The following is a 9,279-nucleotide window of genomic DNA, read 5'->3' as shown; positions in this document are numbered from 1 at the left end:
GGACGTATAAAGCCTTTTTAAACTTCAGGACTTTATTTTCTTGTCCTTTTACTTCGTACCCTGGCGGCTGCTCGACATATACCGTCTCTTCAAGATGCCCATTTAGAAAGGCTGACTTGACGTCCATTTGATGGACTTTCCATCTATTTTGGGCAGCTAGAGAGATAATTAATCTTATAGTTTCAAGACGAGCGACAGAAGCAAACACCTCATCATAGTCGATGCCCTCTCTTTGGTTGTATCCTTTTACTACCAATATTGCCTTGTGTCTTTCAACCTCCCCTTTAGCGTTTTTCTTGGCTTTGTACACCCACTTTACTCCAATTGCTCTTTGTCCTTTCGGAAGTGTTACAAGCTCCAAGGTGCTATTCTTCTCAATAGCCTTAATTTCTTCATGCATCGCCTTTCTCCATTTTTCACTTTCCACGGCTTCGTCAAAAGTTATTGGTTCACTATCTGCAAAGAGACAAAAGAGAGATATATTGTCTCTGTAGATATCATTTAAACTCCTCGTCCGTATGGGCCTTTCGCTTGAGCTTTCATCTGCTGATGATGGATCATTCTGGTGCAACGCTGAAGGAGATGGAGGTGGTGTATTAGCTGGAGATTCTGGTACCGGTGGTTGTTGTTGTTCTTCTTCTACGATAGGGAAAAAATTGTAATCCTTTTCTTGAACACCGACATCCCAGATGCCTTCTTCATCGAACTCCACATCTCTGCTTGTGATGACCTTTCTATTGATTGGATCGTACAACTTGTATCCCTTGGATCGAGAATCATAAACGATAAATATATACTTGGCACTCCTGTCATCCAGCTTCGTTCTCAGCTGACTCGGCACATGAGCATATGCGATACTTCCGAATACTCGTAAGTATGAGACGACGGGTTTCACTCTGATCCTTGCTTCTAAAGGAGTCATGTTCCACACGTTTTTTGTGGGACATCGGTTTATCAGGTAAACCGCACAGTCAACCGCTTCAGCCCAAAACTCCCTGGGCACTCTCTTCGTCTTCAACATACTCCGGGCCATATTGAGAATTGTCATGTTTCTCCTTTCGGAAACTCCATTTTGTTGAGGTGTATATGAAACCGTAAGAGGCCGGCGGATTCCGTTGTCTTCACAGTAAGACTCGAACTCCTTCGAGGTAAATTCACCTCCTCTGTATGATCTCATAGCCACAATTTCGAAGCCGCTTTCTTTCTCCATAAGGGATTTAAATTTCTTGAAATTGGAGAAAACCTCTAATTTTTGTTTCAAGAAATAAACCCATGTTTTTCGACTAAAATCGTCGACGAATATGAGGAAATAGTTATTTCCACCATACGAGCTTGGCTTTATTGGTCCACAAACGTCTGTTTGAACTAACTCCAGTGGCTTTGTGGCTCTCGTCAGTGTTTCCTTAGGAAAACTTTTTCTGAAATGTTTTCCAAGTAAACATCCTTCGCACAATTGATCCGGGTGGTCTATTCTTGGCAAACCTCAAACCATACTTTGTTTGGACAATAACTTTAATCCTCCAAAATTTAGATGTCCATATCTAAGATGCCAGATCCATGACGAGAGTTTCACACAAGCAGTCATACATCTCGCGACGTCATTTTGAATGTTCAGATAGAACATCCTATTTCCCGTCATTGGCACTTTGGCAATTAGTTTTCCTCTCCCATCTATTATGAAAAGACTAAGGTTTTCCATGTTCATCCTATAGCCCTTTGCTAAGCGTTTTCCCAAACTTAATATATTCATTTTTAAGTTGGGGACATAATAAACATTAGAAACAAATTGATGGCTTCCATTTTTGAATCGAATCAAAAAATTTCCAAGACCACTCACCGGAGTTTTCGCTCCATTTCCGCACGTCACGTTGCCAGAAACTGATTCATCAAGCTCCACGAATTTCTCCTTTGTGCTGCACATATGGTTGCTTGCTCCCGTATCAAGCACCCATGTACAGTTTTCATCATAGTCACCTCCTTTGCATGCCACCAACAAGGTCTGGTCTTCTTGATTTACTTTACTAGCGTAGTTTGCTCCCTCCTCGACATTATTTGAAGAAGATCGACAGTCCGAAGCATAATGACCAAGCTTATGACAATTATAGCATTCGATTTGAGATTTATCATACCTTGGCCTATTATTGTTGCGCCATGAATTGTTTCCTCTACCACGACCTATTGTGGAGCTTGACCTCTGGCCTCTCTGATCATTGTTATTTTGTTTGCCTCTTCCTCTTCCGCCGTAGTAGCCGCGTCCTCTTCCTCTAGCATTACTACTAGAGCTCTCTCCTTTGTCTTTTAAAGTAAGCTTAGCTTGTAGAACTTGTTCTACCACTCCCTCTTTACTTCTCTTTCTCATTCTTTCTTCATGGGCTTGAAGAGATCCCATGAGCTTATCCACGGTCATGGATTCAACGTCTTTGGACTCCTCGATTGCTATGACGATATAGTCGAATTCTGGAACAAGTGACCGTAGTATTTTTTCGATCATACGACTATCACCCATGACCTCGCCATTTTTTCTTAGTTGATTAACAACAACTAAAACTCTTGAAAAATAATCCGATATTAATTCGGACTCTTTCATGGAGAGAGATTCGAACTCACCTCTTAGAGTTTGGAACCACACCTTCTTTACTTTGTCCACGCCTTTGAATGAATTTTACAAATTCTCCCATGCTTGCTTTGCATTAACAGCTCCCGATATCTTCTCGAACGACGACTCATCCATTCCTTGATAGATGAGGTAAAGAGCCTTCTTGTCTCTCTTTCTTGAAATGCGCAACACATCTTTTTCATTTTGCGGAAGCGCCGCGTCATCCTCCGATTCAACATAACATTTATCTACTATCTCCCAAGCATCTTGCGAACCTAGTAACGCCTTGATGCTCCAATTTTCATAGTTATCTTTAGTGAGTTTAGGTACGTGAAAAGGAAACATTTCACTAGCCATTATAATCTTATAGCTCTGATACCACTTTGTTGGAAATGATTTTGGAGTTAATGGGCTAAATGGGTATTGAAAATGATTTGAGAATGGGCTCACAAACACTCAAATGTGGTTTAAGAGAAATGAAATTTTATTGCTCTCAAAAACTTTGTTTGGTGGTACAAGACCTTACTTCTTACACACACTCCCATTAATTCCCACCTTATCACTAACTTTGGTTTTCACCCAATTACATCTTCCCCATGATGTCTATTGCCCTATTTATAGGAGCTCTTAACCAACTCTTCACTACCCTAGTTTGGTCTAGAATATTCATGACTCATTCACTTTACAACTAACTAGAATATTCTAGATAACTTCGGCTCTAATAGCCATGAAGTCTCTAGTGGGACTAGAGTATTATGGACTAATCTACAATAGACTAGTTGGGCCTAGATAATTCTAGACACTTCTAAACTAAAATGAAGTTTACATTTTTAACAATTTCTCCGTCACCTTCATCGTAGATGCAAGCTCTGTAACAAAGTAAATGGATGTGAAATTTTATTTATTAACTTCAGAAAAATGGTACCGATAAAAAATAAATTATAAAAGTTTTAGTTGGATTATATATTTACCTGGAGAAACATATCCATAGGTTCCTGCAACGGTGGTCCAATTCGTTGAATCCGGCTTCAAAATCCTTGCCGTACCAAAATCAGAAACTCGGGCTTCCCATTCTGAGTCCACCAAAATATTGTTGCTAGTTATATCCCTGTGAACTATTGCTGAATGCAATCATGGTGCATGTAATCAAGTGCCTCAGCTGTTCCCTTGATGAACCTTACCCTCTCTATCCAGTCGAACTCCATTGCTTGTTCCCCATCACATAAAACATTTTTCAGACTTCCCCTTTCTATGAACTCATAAACCAAAAATGAGATTTGCATTTCAGGATAAGATCAGAAACCGAAAAGCTTGATAATATTCCGATGTCGGATTTCTGTCAGTGCATGAACTTCACTTTAAAATGACTTGTGATCGAATATCTCAGAATCTTCATCCAAAGAATGAAATTTCTTCACATCAACAATCTGACTTGTTGACAGTTCCGCTTTATACACACTCCCATATCCTCCCGTACCAAAGCAATATTTAGTATCAAAATTCTCGGTTGCTTCAATAATGTCTTCAAACACTATTTTTCCATCGTAATTCCATATTGAAAATAAATTTCCACCGATATTGGTTGTTGTAGCTTGGTCTGTAGGCCTGGAGTTTGTTACTGATCTTTGTCGATGAAACAAAATGGCAAAAAGTATGAATAAAAGAAACAACGAATCAATCAATGGAAGTAGGATTATTAGCAAAAGTTTGTTATTATTGGCCTCTTTTCTTCTGATCACAACTGAGGAGTTACATGGATTTATACCTATAAAATTAATATCACTTAACCCTTGGTTGTCCCTTAGTGCATCAATTGGAGCATCCACAAAGGCCTTGGTATTTGGAATAGGACCGCTCAACTCATTGTACAATGATCAAGCAGAGCATTTGATCAAATGAAGATGGAATTGAGCCGAAAAGCTTGTTGTGGGATAAATTTAACCTTTCCAACTTGTTTAATCTACCAAGAGCTGATGGTATCTCTCCATTCAAATCATTATAACTAATATCTACCAAAAACTGTAACGAATCCAGGTTTTCGATCTGAGGTGGGATGCTTCCATTAAAATTGTTTGTACCCAAATATAAAGATAATAACATTTTACATTCCCCTAGTTGTTTTGGTATTGACCCAATGAGTTTATTTTTCGATAGATCGAGATATTGAAGGTTGGAAAATTTTCCAATTTCAGAAGACAACCTATCGGAGAGCTGGTTATTACTCAAATCTAAATGAATTAGTGAAGACATATTCGACAACTCCGTACGAATTTCTCCTACTAAGTTATTTGAATCAAGATAAAGTTCCTTTAAAATCATCAAGTTTCCCAAATCTGATGGTATTGTACTAGTTATATAAGATACCTAATGACCTTAGTTTTCCAATATCTTTAGGGATGTCACCAGTAAGTTGATTTGCATGAACTGATAAAAATGTGAGGTTGGTCATGTGGCATATAGAAGTAGGGATGAGACTAATGAGATTATTTACACACACATGAAAGGTAGTAAGAGATCGTAGCCTTCCTATATCTTGAGGAATGATGGCTGAAAGTTTGTTATCAGATAAGTCAAGAGTGTTCAAGCTAGTTAAATTAGTTAGAGAAGTGGGGATTGAACCAGTGAGATATTTGTTGTACAAATCTAAGATGGTAAGAGAACTTAATCTTCCGATATCTCAAGGTATGATGCTAGAAAGTTGATTATTATTTAGTCGAAGAAACGCTAGACTAGTCAAATTTGTCAATGAAGTTGGGATTGAACCATTGAGATTGTTGTTGGACAAAGACAAGAGGGTAAGAGAAGTCAGTTTTCCAATATCTCGAGGGATGGATACACTGATTTGATTTCGAGAAAGTCTTAAAATTTTCACACTCGTGAGAGAACCTATTGCTGGCGGAATAGTTCCAGAAATTTTATTCAAGGAAAGATCAAGGTGGACGAGGGTTGAAAGATAAATGATTTGGGAGGGAATTTTTCCAAAAAGTTCATTCCGGCTCAAGTCAAGACTAACAAGGTTTGAAAATATGAGAAATTGAAATTATTGAGCGTACCTTGCAAACCAAAACCTGTTACATTCAGTTCAGCAACATTTCCCTCGTTGTTACAAGTGATCCCATACCACTTGCATGGACTCGTTGTACTCACAGTAGAATTCATCTTCCATGAAGATATGCGAGAATGATTTTTGTTAGCAAGTGTAGATTTCCATTTCCAAAGAGCATCTACTTCTTGTTCAACAGTTACTAGTTGTAAATGTTGTTTTGTATTAGTGGAAGCAAAAGAAGAACCGTATGCAAAATGAGGAAGCTTTTTTTCATTGCGACATATTGAAAGAAGAAGAGCTTTACTTTGTGGCTGATATGATCAGCTAATTAAGCACAGGGGGGTTCTTATAATAAAATCTTATTTTATTTTATTTGGAAGACTTCAGGTGGATATTTTTTGTATATAGTCTACAGACACACACGATAGGGCTTTGTGTGGTTGAGTGTAAATTTCATCCCAACTTATAAGAAGGGCAATAATTGTAAGAAGTGCAATATAACCATCTCCACAACTATAGACGCCAATGAATGGATTGAAGATAAAACCTCGACAAAGAATGTACTACAATTAAGATCTGTCGGTTGATAACTACGACCTATAAGATTCAAACCTGAAATCTATCACACCTCTGACTATCAGAGAAATACGTACAAATGTGATTCCCATAAACATGTATTTAGCATAAATTCATTTAAGTTATTTTCCAAGTGATCATGACTAGAAGTAATTTATATATCTATCGTGATGATATTTCAATTTACCATTCGTATGATACTAGTTCTCAGTTCTCTATACTAGATAGATAGTAAGAGTTGATGCACCATTAATGCTAAGCGTTTAACCTTAATTCACCATTAAGACTTGCGTGAATTATAATTGAAGTTGTCTTTGCCATCGTTTTCGACTTTTTGTACAAAGGAAGTTTTTTTTTCAAAATTATTTAATGAGGGTGGAAGACACAGTACCGTTGAATATATATCTTGCCGTAGATTTCTTTGTATGATGAGTCCATCGACATCTGACGTGAATGATTATGGCAGGTAGTATCGTAATGTAGAGGATGCTTTGCTGGATACAAATTCCCCATTGCTAATATCCCCATAATAACCACGAAGAATCACCATAATAAATTCTAAAATAGATTTATTTACTTTTAGACATGGAATTTGTCCATCTAGCATTTTAATCACGAGATCTCACCCAAGAGGATATTCACAAGGTATCACAATGCGTGCCACACAGAAGCCTCTACAAGTTCGTTTTTGGCGGTGAAACCCGTCTGAAGAAAGTCCTCGCACTGGTAAACAAGCTTGCACTAGAAGAGCTCGTTGAGGTCATCAGGTTTGCGAGGAGAAGAGGGATTTGATTTTAGCTGGAAGGGATCGCGACAGACATTTGGAAGGTATGTTTGAATAAACGACTGAAGTTCAAGCCCTTGTGGGGTAGCTGTTGCTGCAAATGCACCTGGTGTTGCTGCTCCTGATGCTGGTCATTTTCACAGTCTCCATAATATTTATTGCACTTATTTCCAGTAAGGGTAATATATTCATTTTCGCAGTCTGTAATATTTACTTTACTTAATTTCGATGTCGGGTCATTTTCATTGTCTCCATAATATTTATTGCACTTATTTCCAGTAAGGGTAATATGGTGTGTAATATTTACTTTACTTATTTCCAATAAAGGTAGTCTGGTTATTTTCGTAGTCTCCATAATATTTTCTTGTACTTATTTCCAGAAGTTACATTAAATGTTATTTTGTATAAATGTTACGAAGTAGTGACAAGAAAAATCCTAAGAATTATTAATATAAGACTGTTTTAGATGTGGTGAAATTTTTGGGATCATTTTAGATTATAATTGTGATTGTCTGGATAATTGTCAACAAATATTATTGTTACTAATAAAATAATTTAATATTTGTAATTATTATCACGAAAACAAAATCCATTAACAATTATAATTATTGAGGGACTTATTACAGATATATAAATGACTAAAAAATAAACTGAAACAAGTTACACCGTGATAAAATTCTTATTTTAATATAGTGTCGAGGCTTACATTTAAGGGTAGTATCTCCTATTTATACTTTCTATTTGAACATTCTAGAAGACCTACTGTATTCTAAAAGACCTACTGTAGGAGCGTACTAGAAAACCTACTAGGCTAGATATTTCTAGCATCTAACTACTTATTTACTCTAGATAATTCTAGAGACCATTTACATACTAACTATCTAAAGAACCAACTAAACTAATCTAGTTTATTCTAGCTACTACTTACGGGGTTTTGTACTCTAGACATTACTAGAGCATATCCAAGACAACCTAGATATTTCTAGGATTATCTAGATATGTGTTAACACCTAACCAAAATCGGCGGGGGATATCCAACATAGCCATCCGACTTAAATTTCCAACTATACAAGAAGTTCCTATTGAATGATACACTTTTAAATCAATGGAATTATGTCCAATTGGTGCAACCAAAATTATCTTCCATAATTAATCTCCTCTATCGCCAAGTTCAATAAACTTGCTGAGATATCCAACGTACAATTTAGGTGTTATATTTGTATAGAAGATGACATATTGATGTATAAATTTGATCTCTTGTCCGGTTTTTCTTATCAAAAGAGTCGACGTATATCTAATGGATAAATTTGATCTTTGATTTGCATTACAACTCACGAATCCATGCATAGAACTCCTACAAGATAACCTGCTTGGAAGATAAAGGGACCAAATCAGCCAACACAATTTTGTATACTTGTATTCATTGAAGCGTCCAGCTATAACCTAACTCCATCTTTAGAAGTACAGCCAGGTATGGGGAATTATATCATCACATAGTCTTCTCCATATACTTTGGCGCTTTCCATAGGTGCGCAAGAAGTTGACACATCAAAGCTACGTATACCAGTAAGTTAAAATGTTTCATCACTATTTATACTTGTTCTTTATCAGAAAATTTCACAAAGACATCTAGTTGACATCGTTAAAACTTAAAAGTCGAGTTTCCGAGTGAACAGAATTCGTAAATGTACAATGTATGTGCAGTTCTTCATTCTACTACTTGGAATTCTTTCATGCTCTTGGCTTTATATGCTTCAGCAGCTGGTGAAAGTAATTGATAAAAAAAAAAACTTTTAGTAAGTAATCATATTTAACGAGGATAAGTAAGTTCGCAGGCAATCCTTTTTAAACGATGATCCAAATAAACTCTTATCAAGATAAAAAAAACCAGCCTAACCAACCATGCATAGGGCACATGTTAACGAAAGGCTCTGAGTCTTTTAATGCAGTGCAAATAGGATATCCAAACACCCGTCCTATCAAGTGCATTATAATCTCTATTTCTATCTTTGTTTCTGTTTAGGAAACACTAGTCCAGAAGGGCCTATAAATGACATATGAAATCTGTTATAAAACATGATTAATCACGGCTTTCATCTGTCATTCGAACCGTTATTTATTTGGTGTGACTCTTTATAAATAACGAAACGAAAACGTCATTTAACTATGACAAATAAAGTATGTGACTTTAAGTCACGGACATACTCTATTATTTAGTATCATGGTTATCATATGTTAAATTTAATAACAATTGATGTCTGTCCTATGTAAATGCTC

The sequence above is a fragment of the Papaver somniferum genome, unplaced genomic scaffold, assembly GCF_003573695.1.
Source record: "Papaver somniferum cultivar HN1 unplaced genomic scaffold, ASM357369v1 unplaced-scaffold_81, whole genome shotgun sequence".
Taxonomy (NCBI): Eukaryota; Viridiplantae; Streptophyta; class Magnoliopsida; order Ranunculales; family Papaveraceae; genus Papaver; species Papaver somniferum.
The sequence above is the reverse complement of the archived record's forward strand: the minus strand, read 5'-3'. Positions refer to the sequence as shown.